General features: G+C 38.5%; 1 protein-coding gene across 2 annotated transcripts in view; it reads right to left on the reverse strand.

Annotated features, from left to right (window-relative positions):
• The window catches only part of LOC105691018 (decorin), a 41,662-nt gene extending 23,498 nt beyond the window's left edge, over nt 1-18,164 (reverse strand). The window contains exon 1 of one of the 2 annotated variants that reach the window (XM_048659794.1): nt 16,939-18,164. The gene's annotated coding sequence lies outside the window, so the exon portion shown is untranslated. The remainder of the gene's footprint in view (nt 1-16,938) is intronic. The other variant, XM_048659793.1, reaches the window with a different exon arrangement.
• Nucleotides 18,165-18,655: the final 491 nt, after the last annotated feature.

The raw sequence follows: 18,655 nt of genomic DNA on the forward strand, positions 1-18,655 counted from the left end.
CTTTGCTTTTATGCGTTCGACTCCGCATTTAATCGTTCAGCAAGTTGAATTGCTTTCTCTTTATTTTGAGATCCGACTTAACGGATCAGATTTGCCCAGCGCTATTCAAAAACCCGCTTCAATTTACTGATCATTTATTATCTTACCGCTGGCGCCGTTACAGGATTATAGCGCGTAGATGAAAACCTATAGTTTCGGGTAAAGCGAAATCGCACTAGAAATTCGTTTCAACAACGAAAAACCGTAAAAAATGGACAATTTTTTTTTTTCATTTTTCGCAGATATCTCGAAAAATAAGGAAGAGATCGTTTTGCCGTCAATTAGGCTTTTGTAGAGAATTGAAAAACTTGCAAAATGGTTTTTTGAAAAACCCGATCGGTGCATTTTCCACCGAGAAAATCCGGAAAAACCGCGAGATAAAACTGTTTTTTCGAAAATTCATTACTCCGTCAAATTTGAAGCTGGAAAAACAATCTTACGGTAAATGATAGATAATAGCACGTAGTTTGATGATTGATTTTTGTCCGACGCATAGTTTTTGCATAATCGCGTTGTGAACAATAAGAGCGCTCAACTTGTGAAATGCATGAGTTTAAGGAAAATGGCCCGATTGAAATTCTGTTGATGGTTCCGAAAAGTAGAGATTGAAATCTTCAATTTCTCTGGGGAGGGGGGGGGGGGGGGGGGGGGGAATGTTTTAAAAATGGCTCTGAAAGTTGCTCTGAACGCTCGAAAACGCACCCGAGACAGGGTTGTCCATTTCTTACGGTTTTCTCATTGTTTAAACAAATGTCTAGTGCGATTTTCCTTTACCCGAAACATAGATTTACATCTACGCGCTATAATACTTTAAAAGATGGCGCAAGTCGTTTTCTGTACAATTTTATTGTAAAAAATCGTCTCTTTTTTCGCATATATCGACTGGCCTAGGAGCCCCGATTAATAAACGACCGTTGCTGTGAGCCAGCCCGGGCATGTGGGTACGATCGAAATTTTCAAGGTCAAATTTTACTGAGCCGTAATAAAATTATCGAACGAAAAGAACCGCCCGATGTTTTTCCAATTGCAATCGAAGCAATGCGATGAATTCCGAGATCCTCTTCAGAAATCAATTACACAAAACTTCATTTTTTTTTTTCGATTTTCGACAACTCAGATTGCGAGAATTGAAGTTTGAAACTCATCTACACTATAATGGAATTCAAAAGATTAAAAGTATGGGCAATCTAATCTAGTATTTTACAAAAACGTTACTAGAAAACTACAAAAACCTCCTCAGGTTTCATTTAACCATCGGTTTTGCCCTCGCCAATTTTCTCATGGAGGAAAAATTTGAAAAAAGAACCATTTTGATCGGGCTGAAATTCGCAAATTTTCTTTGATGAAGAAAAAATTTGACAATGAGACCGATTGGACCGTGCCACGAAGTTTGCGCTCAACTCCGTTCTATTTATAATATCCGTTTCAATTTACAATCATTGAAATTTTCCGGCGATTTTTTTTTTCGAATTCCTCCCTATAACCAATCACCCCGTACAAAACAGGTTTTTTTTTTGGTCAATCTGTTGAAAATGCGAATTGCCGTCAAACTGATGAGAGCCTCGTATTCAAAAACTAAATAAACCGGAAAATCGGAAAAGAGGGATTCCCATGTGCAGTTCTTCCATTAATCGCATCTTTAAAATTCAACCCTCTTCAAGATGGCGGCGTACGCGGGTAGGAAATCTGGGCGGAGAATTTCGAGTAAACTTTTCCGAGCACCCCCGGCACCATAACCAAAAATCAGATTAGGTACTCGGTTCATTTTATAATTTCCTATAACGTAAGTACATAACGAAGTAGGGAAAAGGTCATAATTTCCAAAGGCGTTTTTCAACCGGCGTACGGCATTTGTATTCTTTTCTTACCGCGTACGAAATAAAGATGCGAACACGAGGTCGCCACCAACACTACATTATCCGAAGCGCACGTATATTATAACCCCCACCACAAATAAAAAACACTGCAGAGATACTCATCTGCTCGGTTACGTGATCTCGAAAGAAAAAAAAGTCGCTCTAGTCAGCAAATTACTGTTTATTTGTAGCGGATATATATTAGGTCCGTCGAATCGCGAATTTCATAAGTTTCATAACGTGCTCCGGGAATGTTCGTTATACTTTTAACGATTCCATGAAATAAATTTCTTTTTTTTTTTTTTTATTGGCGTCGAAAAAGTATACGAGAAATTACGTCCACCGCGATGCTTTTCACCGGTCGGATTTGAGCCCCTAAAATTTTCTCTCGAATTTAGATCGACGCCGTTGCTGGAGGCACGAATTTTTTGAACGGGATGTACCGATTTCATCGATAGACTTTGGAAAAACTCATTTGGTTCAATGTGAGAATCGCGGGTGTCGTCGATAGTCGCTGAAAGCTGATTTTACCGATTTGTAGATTTTATGAAATGTAAAATAACCTTTTTATGGTTTTTCCAATAACATTTCATAACCTGACCACTGACGTCGTGCGTGCGACGTTTATTGGTGGGCTATAAATTGACTCGATCAAAAAAATTGACCAATGCGAGACTCGATCACGTGACACGTGGCCACACGGGCTTCCCGATTGGTCGATTTTTAAATTGAGTTAACAACCGAATCACGAGTGTAACACGACAGAGACTGATATATCATACCCCACACGTCGCTGAATTCATTTCGTATAAAACGATACGACCAAACGAAGAAAAAATATTTTCTGAAAAATGACAAAATTCACGCGTGCCGTTTTCTAAATTTCGGAGGAAATTTATCGAACGTGAGTTAAAACATTTCGGTAAAAAAAAATTCCAACCTGAATCTCTTCTGAAGCAAATTTCTAAAATTTTAGGATTTCTTCGACAAAGAAAATTCGATATCACTGCAGATTCTTGGAACCAGTTTGTTCGCATAATTTCTTCAAGACTGTTTCCACTCCACCTGCGCAACGTTCGGAGGATGCAGAGGAGTTGATGAGGAGACACTAAAAGAACGTGATGAATTTCCGATCTATTCTAATTTCTAATATGCCGCGGGATTCACATTTTTTTATGGGTCATGGTTGGTTTTGTGAATCCAAACCGTGAATTCCGTATTTTACAGTGCCGACGAGTGTACGATAGCCGAGGTATTAACTGGGAAAAAGGTTTCATTGAACCAAATGCACAGATTTTGTTGGGCATAATTTGAGAAGAGACCTTCTCTTTTAGCTAGTTTTCTTCAGAATCTGATAACTCGATGATGAATGTAATGATTGCGATGATCAGTTGGAATTATAATATAGTAGAGCCACATGAAAAAATCGATTGTAGTGCCACAGAGTTTTATTGTAAGAATCGGAAATCCTTGAAACCGATAAGGCAGGAAGTAAGGTACGTCGGAAAAAAAATATTAAAAAAAAAAAAAAAGAGAATATCTGAAGAAGCAGAATGGAGGTAGAAAAAACGATTTTCGATTTAAGAGTTCTAGTTTGTTCGAAAATTTTGTCGTCGAATTGTTTTTCCATCACAATTGCTGTATGAATATTTGAGCATTGTACATTAGGGTGGGTAAAAAAAAAACTTTAGTTTTTTTTTTTTTTTTTGGATCTCACACACAAAAACTTGTTACTAGGTACATTTAGAAAGTACTCACCCAGTATATGGGCTCTTAATATTAATGGGAACATTATCCTCATCATAAATTTCTATTTTCAATTCAGTTTGATATTCAAAAAGTCATGTTTTATCACCAATAGCTTGTTAAGCCCGTACTCGGGTCGATATCTATAGGAAATTGAACGCTCTACAAAAATGGTGTCTTATACTTTTTCGATAAATCTTACCATTTCAAAGATATTCAAGGTAAAAAATTGAAGAATTTAAAGAAAAATAACTTTTTCTTTCTGAATTTTGTTGCTGACTGTGTAATCAGTATTATCGAATGAGCTGAATTGATTCTTGTAGGAAATTTAACGCTCCACAAAAAAGGTCAGCAATACTTTTTCGATTACACGAACCATTTCGAAGATATTCCCATTCGAATTTCAATATGCACTGATATTCATAATTTTTTGATAATTATTTTCAATTTATTAATTTATAAATTTATAAAGTATTAGAGACCATTTTTGTAAAGCGTTAAATTTCCTACAAATATTGACCATAGTACGGGCTCAACAAGCTATTGGTGATGAGATATGACCATTTTAATATCAAACTAAATTGAAAATAGAAAACTATGACGAGGATAATGTTCCCATTAATATTAAGAGCCCTTACCGGGTGAGTACTTTCTAAAATACCAACAAGTTTTTGTGTGTGAAATCCACAAAAAAATGAAAGTTTTTTTTTACCCACCCTATTGTACAAAGGTCAAAAATTCATACAGCAATTGTGATGGAAAAACACTTCGACGACAAAATTTTCGAACAAACTAGAACTCTTAAATCGAAAATCGTTTTTTCTACCTCCATTCTGCTTCTTCAGATCTTCTCTTTTTTTTTTTTTTGAATATTTTTTTTCCGACGTACCTTACTCCCTGCCTTATTGGTTTCAAGGATTTCCCATTCTTACAATTGAACTCTGTGGCACTAGAATCGATTTTTTCGTGTGGCTCTACTATATTATAATCCCAACTGATCATCGCAATCATTACATTCATCATCAAGTTATCACTGCTAGGGTTTCCGCCACAAAGTGCATGGTCTACTTGGAATCAAATTCGTAGATCACTGGCGTACGGTTCTATTATCTTTAGTCTTTATTTATAATCACAGAAAACCAGCACACATGGTTCTACATGTTGTCTTACAAAAATCTCTCCCTCCTTCTCCCTCTTTTTTTTTTCACTCTCTCTCTTTCTTTCAACCGGAACTTCCTGTCTAATGACAAATTGCTAACTCCCACAATTTCGCGGATCGCAATTTCGCTCGCCTTGTTCGCGTCCCGAATATCGGATCCGTTGTGCGACGCGAACGGCGGAATTCCGTGGTTTTTGCACGTTCTCACCGGCATCCGAATACCGGGTCACCAGATTCACGTACCGCGATTATCGCGAAACGTGCAGCGCGTCACATTCGGTCTCGATGTCTCTAAATAGTGCGAAAGTGCACAGGGGGTCTTCCTCTCTGGCGCGCGTAAAAAGGCTCCCGATCAGGCGGACTACACAGACCTGCTGAAGAAATGCTCGCACGCACCACGCGCGCGAAGCACGACATACATACCAGGGTGCTTCATTTTTAGGCGATATTTTTTTTTTCTCTGTGCTACCCGAAAATCCGATATTTTATAAAACATAAAAAATTATGCCGCCGGGTAGAAGGCTTTAAGTGCAACAGCGACTTAGCTCATTTAAAAATTCTATTTCCCATTTAAATAACATAGAAAAATTATTTTTTTTCGGTTTCAACTTAATTTTTCGACGTGAACAAATTTTTTTTTTTTGAAAAAACGCGTGTACAGCTTTTGCAGAGCATAAAATTTGCTGCAACAAGTTCCCGTGCGTAATCCCCCCCCCCCCCCCCCTCCGACCAACAGCTTTTGAGTTATTGTAGAGCTGCGAAGATGAATGTTTATTATATTTCACGTCGAATCATTTTCAAATCAAGATTTATTATTTTTACATTAAATAACAATTTATTATAGACAAAAGCACGCTTCAGTTGACTCATTATATGATTCAGGTTTCTAATTTCAAAAATTTTTTTTACGTCGAAAAATCAAGTTGAAACCGAAAAAAAAAATTTTTCTATGTTATTTAAATAGGAAATTGAATTTTTAAATGAGCTAAGCCGCCGTTGCACTTAAAGCCTTTCACCCGGCGGCATAATTTTTTATTTTTTTATAAAGTATCGGATTTTCGGGTAGCACAGAGAAAAAAAAACTATCGCCTAAAAATGAAGCACCCTATTACATACATATGTTGATATGTAATTTTGTAAATCTTTTATCTTTCGTTGGGAACTTTATGGCGGAAATTTTGTTACGTGATAATTCAACGATATGGTAAATGCGGCCAACTAGCATTTATTTTTGGTAATCGCCCGACTTCGCCGGTGTAGGATTTACAATTAGAGAAATTGGGAACCGTGTTATTCGTTTTCCGACATTCGTCGACGGAAGGGAAAGTCCGGGCGTATAGGGAACACCCCAGGCAAAGCGAACAGCCTTCGCTAATCCCGACTTTAAACTACACTCACAATCAGCAACGAAATTAACGACGCACCCGGCACTCCGATTTTCAAAATTCTGTAACTTGATGAAAAAATGTAAAAAAAAAATCATTCTGAGAAGCATTTTGAAGGTTGAAACTCCGACTTGAAGACAGTTTTTGAAAATCCTTCTCAAAGTCGTTTTTGACCACGTCGCGTAGGTTTCAGCGCCGAGTCCCGAAACGCCAGGAAAAACAAATTTTTCAAAGGTCTCCACGGAGCTAGGAAAAAATGGCGGAAAACTTTTGAGACGGCCATTTTGTAGCCCGAAAACTCCTGTTCAAAATGGCCTCCGCAAAGTTTCGCGCACGATTTTTTTACGCTGAGTTACTCAATTCTTAGAAAAAGCATGTCATCCACGGCAGGATAGGCGCAAACCAACCGCGCACGGTCAAAAAATCAATCAATCGACCGCGTTTCCGATCGTTAAAAATTGAATAACTCGGCGTCAAAAAATCGTGCGTCAAACTTTCTGGAGACCATTTTAAAGAGGAGATTTTGCGCTACAAAATGGCCGTCTCAAAAGTTATCCGCCATTTTTTTCGAGCTTCGTGGAGAACTTTGAAAAACTTGTTTCTCCCGAAGTTTCGCGACTCGGCACTCAAACCTACGCCATAAGGGGCAAAAAATGACCTTGAAAGGAATTTTCAAAAACCATTTTCAACTCGGAGTTTCTACCTTTGAAATGTTTCGTGCGAAAATGACGAAAAGTCACGTGGATCGATGGTGTGACGAATCGATTTACGTCAACAACAAAAGTTCATATAGTATATTCTTACGATTCGTCTCGAATTCGGAGACTCGGTAAACGGCGAGGAATCGTTTTTGACCGACAGTTCTTCAACCAATTTTGACTATATCAACGAACGGGATTTTTTTGGAACAATTAAAATCTTCGTCTCCAACTTCCAGATTCAAGGTCACAACTTAACGAGGTCACGAAAGGGGAAATCGCCTGGTGTGAAACGGTGGCACATAATTACCTGGTGTCTTGTAAAAACAAAGATTTGTTTGTGATCGAAGTTCGCATGTACGATCGAGTCATTCGGATCCGATAAATTCGTGACCTTGAAAAATCACCGTCGCAATATTTTCTCAAATTTCCAACGAGGGTTTCAAAGATCTCACGAATTAAGCTGGCTGCCCGAAATAAGGTGGAGGGATGGGGACGCGGAATATTGGTCATACGTAATAACAAAGGACAGCATATACCAAGACGGACAAGATCGACAAAAAGTCAATTCTACAGATTGGATTGAGATACTTAAATTCTATGGTATATTTTCTGATTTTTGGATAACAATATGGCTGTTTCGCGGAAGCGATTTTTCATTTCTCCGAATAATTTTTGGGGAATTACATTTACTGCATATGGGGGATTCCATGCGAAATCACCGAGGTTTTGACCCGACCCCCTTCGACTTCGCTGAAACTTTTTCAAAATTTTCTATCCTACCAAAGACATTTTTCGGAATTTTTTCAGATATAAAAATACTTGAATAAAAAAACAATACTTTAATAAAAAATTTAATCCTTGACCCTGATACGGTTTACGGTTGTTTTTATCCAATTTTATTTAACTTCTAAGCTTTTGAAAACAATCCAAAAAAACTTCAGCGCAAAGTAAAAAAAAATAAGCCACATTTAGATATTTTTTTATTTTCAATCGAAAAAAAACAAATAGAATGGAAAGTCGGCACAAAAGGAGAATAGCGGGGTTAAATACTGTCTTAGTTGAAGTTTTTTTTTGAGACAAAAAAATAAAGAATCGAAGGGGTCAGAGGTCGAAAAAATGACGGAAAAAACTGAAATATTTCATATATGATGACTCCGAAAAATTTCTTGTATTTTTTTCTGAAAACTACATTCAGACAAAAATTTTTTGAAGAAAAAAGAGCCGAAAGGTCAATTTGTGAAAAAGTTATTGCAGTTCAAAAAAAGGGCGGTTTTTTCAAAAATTCGTAACTGTTTTTGGGTTGGGAAAAAAAATCTGATAATTCAGAATAATGTCTTCGGTAGGTATAAAAAATGTTAAAAAAAGTTTCAGCGCAATCGAAGGGGGTTGGGTCAAAACCTCAGTGATTTCGCATGGAATACCCCATGTATATACAACAGTAGATAGATAATCGATTCAATTTACGAAATTTTCATTCAAAATTCAAATTTTCATTCAAAATTCAGTCATTTGTCACGACGAATCGAAACACGACGAATGAAGTGCGCCATTTTCGAATCACACCAACACAAATTCAATAATTTTGTGAAATTCGTAGAAATTTTTGGTCAAATACCGAGAAATTTCGGGGGAACACCGAATCGCAACTAATGTTTCAAAAGTTCCGGAAATATTTCGCTACCTTCCGCCAATGTAATACGTATAAATTTTCGGAAATTTCGTGGAAACCCAGAGAGCGGGCGCGACGTTTCGAAACAGTCGAAATAACTTCAACGAACTTTCGAAGGTCCCATTTAGGAAGGAGACGCATTATTTTTGAAGAAAGTGGCCAACTATTTCCAAAACTAAAAATTAAACCACATTTCACGGTCGGCATATCGTTGGGTATGAATAAATGGGGAACCGAAAAAAATGTAACGTGATCGAAATGAAAAAATCTAGTCGATTTTTGAATGAAATGGAATCAGATAACTCATACCCTTCTCTATACATTATATGTATATGAAAACCTACCGAGTAGTCGTCATTTCGCAAGGCTGCCGTTGCACGATAATCGCACCGTGGTTTTTCCATTGTTCAACCGTTCCGAGAGAACGAGCGGCGCAACTCTCTTTTTCCACGGTAGGGATCGCGACTCCGTGTCACACGATCGTTCCGAAGAACGTGAAGCATATAATTTGCCGGCTTCGTATTCTCATTTTACTCGCAACCTGCACCGACCACGTGTTCGAATTCACGTCGTCGGCCGGTCGTAATCCGCACCGTATGCACATTCACCGAACTGGCAAAGAGCCAATTCTAAGAAAAGAGGTTGGGTTAGGTAAATCCATGTACATGAGAATTTTTTCGTCACGAAAACTGCGAAAGTCCGAAGCTTCTGTTTTGGTTTTGAAAAAATCAAAAAATTTCTAGGTCGGACGAGCGATCGAGGTATTTCCGATTGTAGCGATAATTAACTATTGGTTTTTAAAAGGGGCCATTAGGGAGTTGAATTTTTTGAGAATTTGAAAACCTACGAATAAAGGTGAGTACGCTTCGTGTTATCAGAAAATTTGGTCCAAGATGCTCGAAATGATTTTCCAAATTTTTCCAATTTTCTGGATTTTCTAGATTTGCCAGATTTGCCAGATTTTCCAAATTATCCAGATTTTAGAAAAGGCTATCCACCAAATTTTGTCTAATACGCACGTTCAATTGTTGTTCACATTCTCGAGTCGAGCCCATTTTCCTTTTACCGACCTTGTATATCACACGCGTTTTCAGGCTCTCGATTTAATGTTACGAAATAGAGTTACCAGACGGCGCGGAAAAACTTGAAAACAATATAACTTAACGATTTCTTAATTAGGAGAACGGGATTGAAAAAAAAAAAAAACGGTGATTGTTTGGAAGTGGAGTCTGCCCTATTTTGGGTCATAAAAAATCGATAATTCAACGTTTTTGAACATTTTTTTTTCCAAACTGTCCATTTTCACGGCAGATTGTTCAGAAAAAAATTACTATAATTTTGAAAATCGGATATTTCAAATAGTTTTAGCAACTTTTAAATACCAAAAAATCGTATGATTTGTGATGTTTTTGATCGAAATTTGGATGTTCTCATTTTCGAAAAGTTCGAAAGTATGTTTTATCGTAAAGTACATGAAAAATAGAGTAAGTTATAACATAAAAAAAATATGAAACATAAAAATTATCAAAAAAACAAAATAGAAGAGTTGAATATGTCAATGAGCAGATATAGAGTGGTCGAAAACTCCAAACTGTAACTTTTTCATATTCGAACACGTACATTTCAATCCTACAAATATTTTTGTACAATGTTTCAAAAAACCATTTTCATAAACTAACAATTCCATGAAATCGTAACAATTGTTTTCCGGAGTATTTCAAGGCAGATGATTGACTCGATTGTTTTGGATCGTCGTAAGTATAATGTACTTAAAAAAATCTGGAAATACAACGAAAAATCGATGGTCTTTACTCAGGATCTCGTTTAACGAAGATCACGTTACTTGATGCGTTCAGGCCTTTTATTTAATTTCGAAGATACGGATTTCAATTTGCCGCCTCAAGCCTCACGATTTCTTCGGTCGTTTTTAGTCGGTGTCCTATAATTGTTCCACGTCAAAATTTTATTATTCAACAATCCCTCGATTTGGTGAGTTTCTTTCTCCATGGGTGTCGTTCGGCTTTTTTTTTTTTTTGTATTTTTTGTTGAATAAAGTTGGTAATTCGGCATAAAATAAACGCCCGATTCCACTTCGAGCTATATTCCAAAAAAACTTTTTGAAAAATTCCTTTTTATCACCATTTCTCGTCGTAATTGTAGAATGTATTTTTTTTTCATCGATTTCTGAGATATTTTCGTTATTGAAAAATGACTCTTTTTTAAAACAAGTGTCGGATTAGGTTGGTTTCCAAGCGGACTACCTAACACCTCAATTTGGAGAGAGCGGACTTTTCCGATTGTTCCGAGTCACTGCAAACCTTTTTCAAATTAAACTCCGTTCCATGAACACGTTTCGTGTCGATCGACCATCTTCTTTCCCTCGCTTTTGAATATCACCGACGAACCGATCGAAAAACAACAATAGAAACACAATAATAATTACATTTTCCGAAACGAGGAAGCGACCGCTGAAATTTTCGCTGTATATTTCCAGGAATTCCGAATCGTCGGCCAACTTTCGGCGAGCGGAATCGATTAACCGCGTGCATTATTTCCACGGTTCGCGGACATTTTGATGAAATAGCAAAGAGAGACGAGCGCGAATTACGGTATATACCTATACTCGTCATTGGGTGACGTTAATCGCGACGTTCGAGTAAACGTAGATCCTGAGCGTTGTTTGGTTGCACAAGGGAGCTGGTAACGATCCGCTTCCGAGTAGCGGAAGCTGCAGGGAAAAGAACGCCGACAATGAGAGGAGCCGAGGACTGCCGAAGGTTATACCGCCTTGTAACGTAGATACTTGGGCGCCGAGCGTTTCACAGTCCATAAAAATTTCCCCGTACACACTTACAGGTTAGGTGGGTTTCGCAAGGCACTTCTTCGGTTCCACTGTTTTCATTGTGTTACGCGGTCGCGTATACAATGCGGTCTAATTTAGTTAGACCGAAACCGTCGTCGTTCCGGCCCGCCGCCGTCGCTTCTCCGTTTCTTTAGCTCGATCGCGTTACCCCCCCCCCCGGAGACGTCCGAGCTGACAGTTACTACCGCTTAATTTCCTGCGTCGGGATCAAACGTGCATTGGATTTCTGGCGAAGATCCGAGTGGAGATTTAATGACCTCGTGATCTTATAAGCAGGGCGCTTCGAATCGGGAATCGAAAACCAGAAGAGCGTAATCGTGATTTCTCAGGACGGTCGGCGAGAGAGAAAAACGTGAAAATCGCGCTTGGTGAAAAAAAACGTCCCTGAAACTGGACCAGCACTTACGGCCCAATGTAAAATCATCTTGATAGGAATTTTTTACACTTTAATTACAAATATTTACGAATTAGTTATATCTTTTCACTTTCGCTGTTTAGTCCAAAGCTGCACCACACTCATTTTCCGACCGAGATGATGTTTGGAAATGATCATGAAAATTTTTTACACTTTAATTACAATTATTTACAAATTAGTTACATCTTTTTACTTTCGCTGTTATCGAGATAATGGGGTGTGGGCCACGTTCAGTCTAATAACAAAGCTGCACCACACGCATTTTTCGACCAGGACGATGTTCAGAAACTTGTGTCTTTATGAAAATTTATTCTGAATCTTTACGACCTTACACACTGACATCGGAGGCTGCGCTGAAGCGAACTAGAAAATGTATACGCTGCAGAAATCAAAGTCCTGCTAGGCAGTATTTTATGCGTCAACTCCAGGATACGATTAACTGCATGAGCCTGATTCATCCTACCGGCGAAACCGTCCCAAAAAATAAGTACATGGGTTGCAATCTAGCAAATCATAATTGCTGGATTGATTACACGAGCCCAAACAGCTCTAATGGCGACACCGTGCGAAAAAATGTTTGGATCCAGTGTGATCCACGCGGATTCCAATCCCGAATTATTTACACGAGCCCAATCCATCCCACCGAAACGATCGTACCGAAAAACGGTCGAGTAAAGGGTGATCCACGCGGATTATGATTTCCAGATGGGATGTGACAGTTTGACTGAAAGAATGCGTCGAATTTCAACATTCGTAGTATTTCTTTTTATAAAAATAATTTATTATTAGACTGAACGTGGCGCACATCACATTATCGCGACAATAGCGAGAGTGAAAAGATAACTAAAAGGTAACTAATTTGTAAATAATTGTAATTAAAGTGTAAAAAATTTTCATGATCATTTCCAAACATCATCTCGGTCGGGAAATGAGTGTGGTGCAGCTTTGGACTTAAACCTGGCCCACACTCCATTATCTCGATAACAGCGAAAGTGAAAAGATGTAACTAATGTGTAAATAATTGTAATTAAAGTGTAAAAAATTCCCATCAAGATGATTTTACATTGGGCCGTGAGTGCTCGTCCAGTTTCCGGGACGTTGAAAAAAAACGTTTGATTTTTTTTTTTTTTTTTTTTTTTTTCGTTACGGCTTTCCGACAGCGAGTCCGCGAAATGTCCGTAACGAAGAGAAAAAAATCAACGGAACGCCGTTGAAGAGTATTTTTCGATTGTAGTGCGATATTTGGACCTTCTTTTGCGAGTTGCGAGTTACGCCCTTCTGGTCCTCGGCCCTCGACGTAATCGAGTGTTTATTCCGCGCTCATCTAATACGTATTATTTTACGGAACGAATCGCGACGGAGCTTCGGGATGACGTAACTCGAAATATTATACAGCGATCGTATCGGCGTACGTTCTCACATGTTTGCGTGTAATTCCTACTTTGTATTCAGGCGAGTTCCTCGAATTCAATGAGATTGTAGTTCCGTTTATTAGGGACGTTTACAAACATTTTCCGACACGTGACGCGGAAGTCTCATTGGAGATATTTGAAATCGATATCGTTGTGCAGCCGAAATCAGGACGAGTTGATTATTTTTTTTCTAGATTTTTTGAATCCCATCGGTAATTGATGATTTTTAATCGAAAATACGGTATAATAGGTACTCATGGAAAATAGGAAGCTGAAATCAAAATTTGACACAGACAAAAGCGACATTTTGCATTTTTATCTATTGTAAACGCCCTTCCGTCAGGTATAACGTGGGATCAACTGGCAAAAAGGTTTTGAAAAAAAAAAAAAAATTTAAGGAAAAAATGAAATCAAAAGGTTGAGAGAAAAATTTCGTAAGCTAGATTGTATTCATGTGCATCTGAACCGATCTGAAGTTTACTTTGTCAGAGGGCAAAACTGTGGAATCTGTATAGTTTTTTAGGGTTACGCCTTTATGGGCCTCGCCCTTCGGTACAGTCACTGAATTTTCGCACTCGGAATACTTTTGGCGAAAGTCGATATCTATCTGATGCAAAATGTAAAATATGGAGACTTTCTCAGAAATTGATAATGTGGGAGGGTGGAATTTTTCTAATTTTTGGAATCGAGTTTTATTTCAGGCGGGAGTTGCTCGAGATTTTTTCGAGCTATACTCGCTTGATTGATCACGCCGTATTAAAATTTTTATGAATAATACCTGGTGCAAAAAAGATTTTGATGATTGGGAAAATAACGATTTCTAGAATTTCAAAATCCGACAACAATTTATCGCTGAAACATAAACGGTAGGGTTTTGTTTGGTCCGACATTTTTTTTTTTTTTTTTTTGGTTTTGTTTTTTACGGAATCTCCACGAGACGATGTAGTCATTTTTTCATCGCCGTTTCTCACCGAACTTCCGATGAAAAAACAAAGTCACAGAAATCGACTTTGTATCGCATGTACGTACCTATCAATTTTGCCGAATGTTTGACATTTTTAAATTACGTTCATTCACTTTTGGGCAGAAAAATCAACAGCAATTAACCGTTACCAACAAATAAAATTCGAACGTCTTAAAGTTTCAACCTGGAGGGGAAATATTTTACGTGAAAAGAAAAAGTGAGGTCGCGGTTTTTAGATTCTGTATTTCAGATGTATACAGTTTTTGGAGAAGCTGGATTTTCGTGACTCGTTGTTGCAAAATTCAAAATTTAAAATTCTGTTAATCAGATTAAGTAAAAGCCCCAATGACGAAAGATTGATAACGTCCAGTACACTATATCGCTCTGCGTGAAGTCTTGTTTATAATATTTAATTTATTGATTTTTGTTTTTTCAAAATTGACAGAATAGCCATAAAGTAATTTTCCGGAATTTGAAGAACTGAATTATCAAAATTTCGAATACCTACCCATTAATGAGAAGACAAATTTCTCTTTATTTTTTCTAGGTTTTTGTTATTTGAAATATTTTTTGCAAAATGAACCCAAAGTCGAGATAAATTTTTTTTCCGACGTTACACATATTTCTCATTTTATTCAGTCTCATTCTTCATGATTGTTATTATTTTTATATGTCAATTTCGAACAAATATCGATACTGGCTGATTTTCGAAGATTTTTGGGAGCGAATCTTTGCATCTATAAATTAACAGGAGCGAAAAAAGTTTAGAAGTTTTCACGTGCGAGCGTTTTCTCGAAACGTAGGTAGTGCAATTTTTTTTCAAAAATTTTTTCAATTTTGATTCGGGAAAAAACGAACACATGCAGTTCCGAAAATCGTCGTCTATTGCTACACATCGTAAACAAATGCAGATCCAAAAAAAGTTATCCATAAGGTAGAGCTGAAACGATCTCGAATTGTTCAAAAAAGAAGAATCTACTCATTCTTTATGGAATTGCCATTATTTTTTTTAATTTTTTATTTTAGGGGGCATCCATTAATTACGTGAGCTGTCTTTTATACAATTTAGACTCCTCCCCCCTTGGGTGAGATTTATGCTAAAATTATTTTAAGACTAAATTTGTTATCATAAATCAGAAAAATAATACAACTTTATTTCTACATTAATCCTGACTATAACAAATTCCGTTAAATTTGATAGAATTGAAAGGAAAAACAGATAAGAGTTGACGTGAGATTTTCGATTCTGCCGCCCACCGTTCGAATGAGATTTGACGAGATTTCATCGGACCCCTTCCATCCCATAATGAGCTCACGTAATTAATGGACGCCACCTCAATTGTTACAAACATTTTTCTTCATTTCTATTGCGTTACACGTATATATTTATTCGCGTTATAAGGTTTCAAAGCCCGAGCGAGATCACCTTGGATCATCAGGGCTACACCGGTTAGTGGGGATACACGACGCTCTCCGAAGTCATCCGATTCGCGACACGATTGCGTCCGATCTCAGAGCCGCGGGGCGCGCGAAAGCGCGTTGGACGCAAAATCGAAAAAAGAAAAACAAAGGAAAAAAAAAAAAAATAATAAACAACAAACTCCGCATCAGATTTCTTGCGCATCAGAATCGATCGAGGAGGAGATCGATAATCTCGCCAGAATTTGTTGAAAACGGTGGATTTCCGGCGATTGCTTTTTGTTTTTGTTGTTTTTTTTGTTTTTTTTTTCAAACAATCCGAACGCGTTTTGCGACAATGAAATTCTGAAGTTTCGAAAACTTGCGACTCGAGACGATCTGTTTTTTCGTTCGCAGGACACTTCGCAGATAATCCCAACTCCGATTACGTTTTCGCGAGCCCGATATTGAGAGAACGTGATTTTTTTTTTGTTTCCGCGAATTATGCGGCGCTTCTCGGCCCGCGCGTTTCGCTGATCACGAGCGACTCGACGTTGACGGGGGAGGGGACAAAAAAAAAAAACAAAAAAAAAACAAGCGAACAACCGAACTGTTACCGGTTTTTATTTGACAGCTGTTTCGGCATGCAACGCGATATAGGTACACGTATACAACAGATTCCGCCTATCTGGGTTCTACGCGTTCGATACTGACGCGAGCGACATTATGCCGGTTAAGCATAACCGGTATTGTACGGCGATAACAATGGTTTTCTTTTTTTTTTTTTTTTTTTCTTCCAACAGTCGAAACGCTCTTTCGTCGCGTCCTTTAATATCATTCGCAAGTTTCAAACGCGACGCGAAGTTCGATATGCGAATAATTGAAATCTCAGCGACGGGCGTTAAATCGGACAACGTCGATTTTGTCGTTCTTTATCATTATCATTGTTATTATTATTATTATTATTATCATTATTTTATCTTCACCGCTGGATCCCGGAACGCATGGATTTTCGAAATACTCGATCCCTTTCGTCGACGCGACGTTTTACAGCAACCGCAACGTCGGTCCGATGACGGAGTCGTAATTTTTATCTGATTACGTATCGCAGTTCCTATCGTTCGATCGTCTTAACTCTGGATTCTCTTGCAACTAAAAAAAATTCTCAGTTCCATCGCGGGGGACGTGTACACCCGTGTTCGAGTGTACGTACAGCCGATTACAGCTGTTCCGGGATGAAATTGAAATCGATAAAAAACGAACGTCGGTCGAGTCGCGAAGCCGATTCGAAGCAGACGATCGATCGAGGTCGTGTGTACGTACCTACCTACCTTGTTTTATATCGTTGTCAAGATCCGTGACTCGATGAATATCATCTGACGACAATGTCGGAGCTCCTGTTCATTCGTTTGTCGGCAGTTTGTCGGCAGTTTCGTTGATTGCGAATGTCGACGAGACGAGATTCCCGTTAATCCGATCCGCCGAAGATATTGGCGTTATTCGCTCATCGATCGATCACCGACGAATCACGCACACTCACACCCACCCGCGCAACTCACCGCTGATTAATGAAAAAAAAAACGAAAAAAAAAAAAAAGAAACAAAACAAAATGAGAAAATTTCACTCTCGCGCATCGTTTTATTTAAATTCAAAGTGAATTTGCGACGCGGAAATCGCTCGTCCGATAATTATTATTCCTCAGAATTCAAAGTTCGTTTCGGATTTCATCTCGGCGATTGTCATTCTTCCTCAGTTTTTTTTTTTTTTTTTTTTCCTAATCAATCACACGTCGCATCGGTATCCGATGTCTTCGAAAGTCGCGTTGTCGGCGCCGGTCCTTTTGGCAAACTTCAGCCGGAACTCGTTTCGGAACCCGACGATTCCCGCAACAGTAGAAAAAAAAACAAAACAAAACGAAACAAAAAAGAAGAAACACACTCGGTAATGTCGTTACAACGTTCCCGGGCTAGTTTGTTTTACGTTCCACCGTAAACTCGGCGTGATTTCTGACGTTTCTCAAAATCGATTTTCCCTCTTACGGTGGGAAAATCAGCACCGCGAACGATAAAACAAAGGAATACCGAAGCCGCGAACAAACGAACGTCGAACGGTCGAAACGCGACGTCGTCGGAATTCAGCGATCGAGGATCGCGTCGGAACGGAGGAAGGATAATAAATGAAAATAAGGAATCGGAAAAGTGGACTTTACGACGTGGGGGGGGTTCTCGTCGAATCGCGAGGATATCGGCAGCGATCGGCGAACGCTCCGGAGTAGATTATAGATTGTAGCTGCGCGAAAAACGGGACCGGGAACAACGAAGAGTCCGCCGCGAGGCTACCGTAACAACGTCTAACCTTAGACTGCGCGCGAGCCGTTTGCTCTCCGCTACTCTTTCACCGCAGCGGCGATAGCGGCTCACAATTAGTCGGAAACCTGAACAGAAGTGGTGACTGCGCTGATGCCGAAACGCTGGCGTTTCGCTCCAAACGATTCGCTGGAGGCTCGCAATCGGCTATGATGCGCAAAGCTGCGTCGGGATTAGAAGGAGCCTCGAAATTTCAACGCCGAACGAATTTTTCTTTTTTTTTTTTTTTTGTTTTTTTACTTGGTAGACATGGGAGGGAAATGTTCACCGACGATGAGAAGACAGGTCCTATCGATCGAATATCGATAAAATTATTAATGAAAATAATAAGAATAATGGAGGCTAAATCAGGGAATCCTAAAAATGAAGTTCTTGTTACGAATACTGGCGTGGGCCTTATTTGGGTCGTTTTTGAATTTTGTTGCTACCCGTAGCTGAAATTGTTGCAAATAAATGAAGGGAAATGCTTGCGAATTTTTTCGTTTCTCGGTCACCGTGTTGTTCCAAAAAATCTGAAAATTGCCAAATTTCTTAACCACATCAGCGGATGAGGTACGAAAATTTTGTGGACGTTTTTTTACCAAATAACTTTCGAAGCTATGTGGATGTATGACGAATGTCAATTATACGTCGGAAGATGGCATTTTTTAAACAAAAAAGACACGACGATTATTTGATGGA

Source organism: Athalia rosae, chromosome 8, assembly GCF_917208135.1.
Source record: "Athalia rosae chromosome 8, iyAthRosa1.1, whole genome shotgun sequence".
In the NCBI taxonomy this organism is placed as follows: domain Eukaryota; kingdom Metazoa; phylum Arthropoda; class Insecta; order Hymenoptera; family Athaliidae; genus Athalia; species Athalia rosae.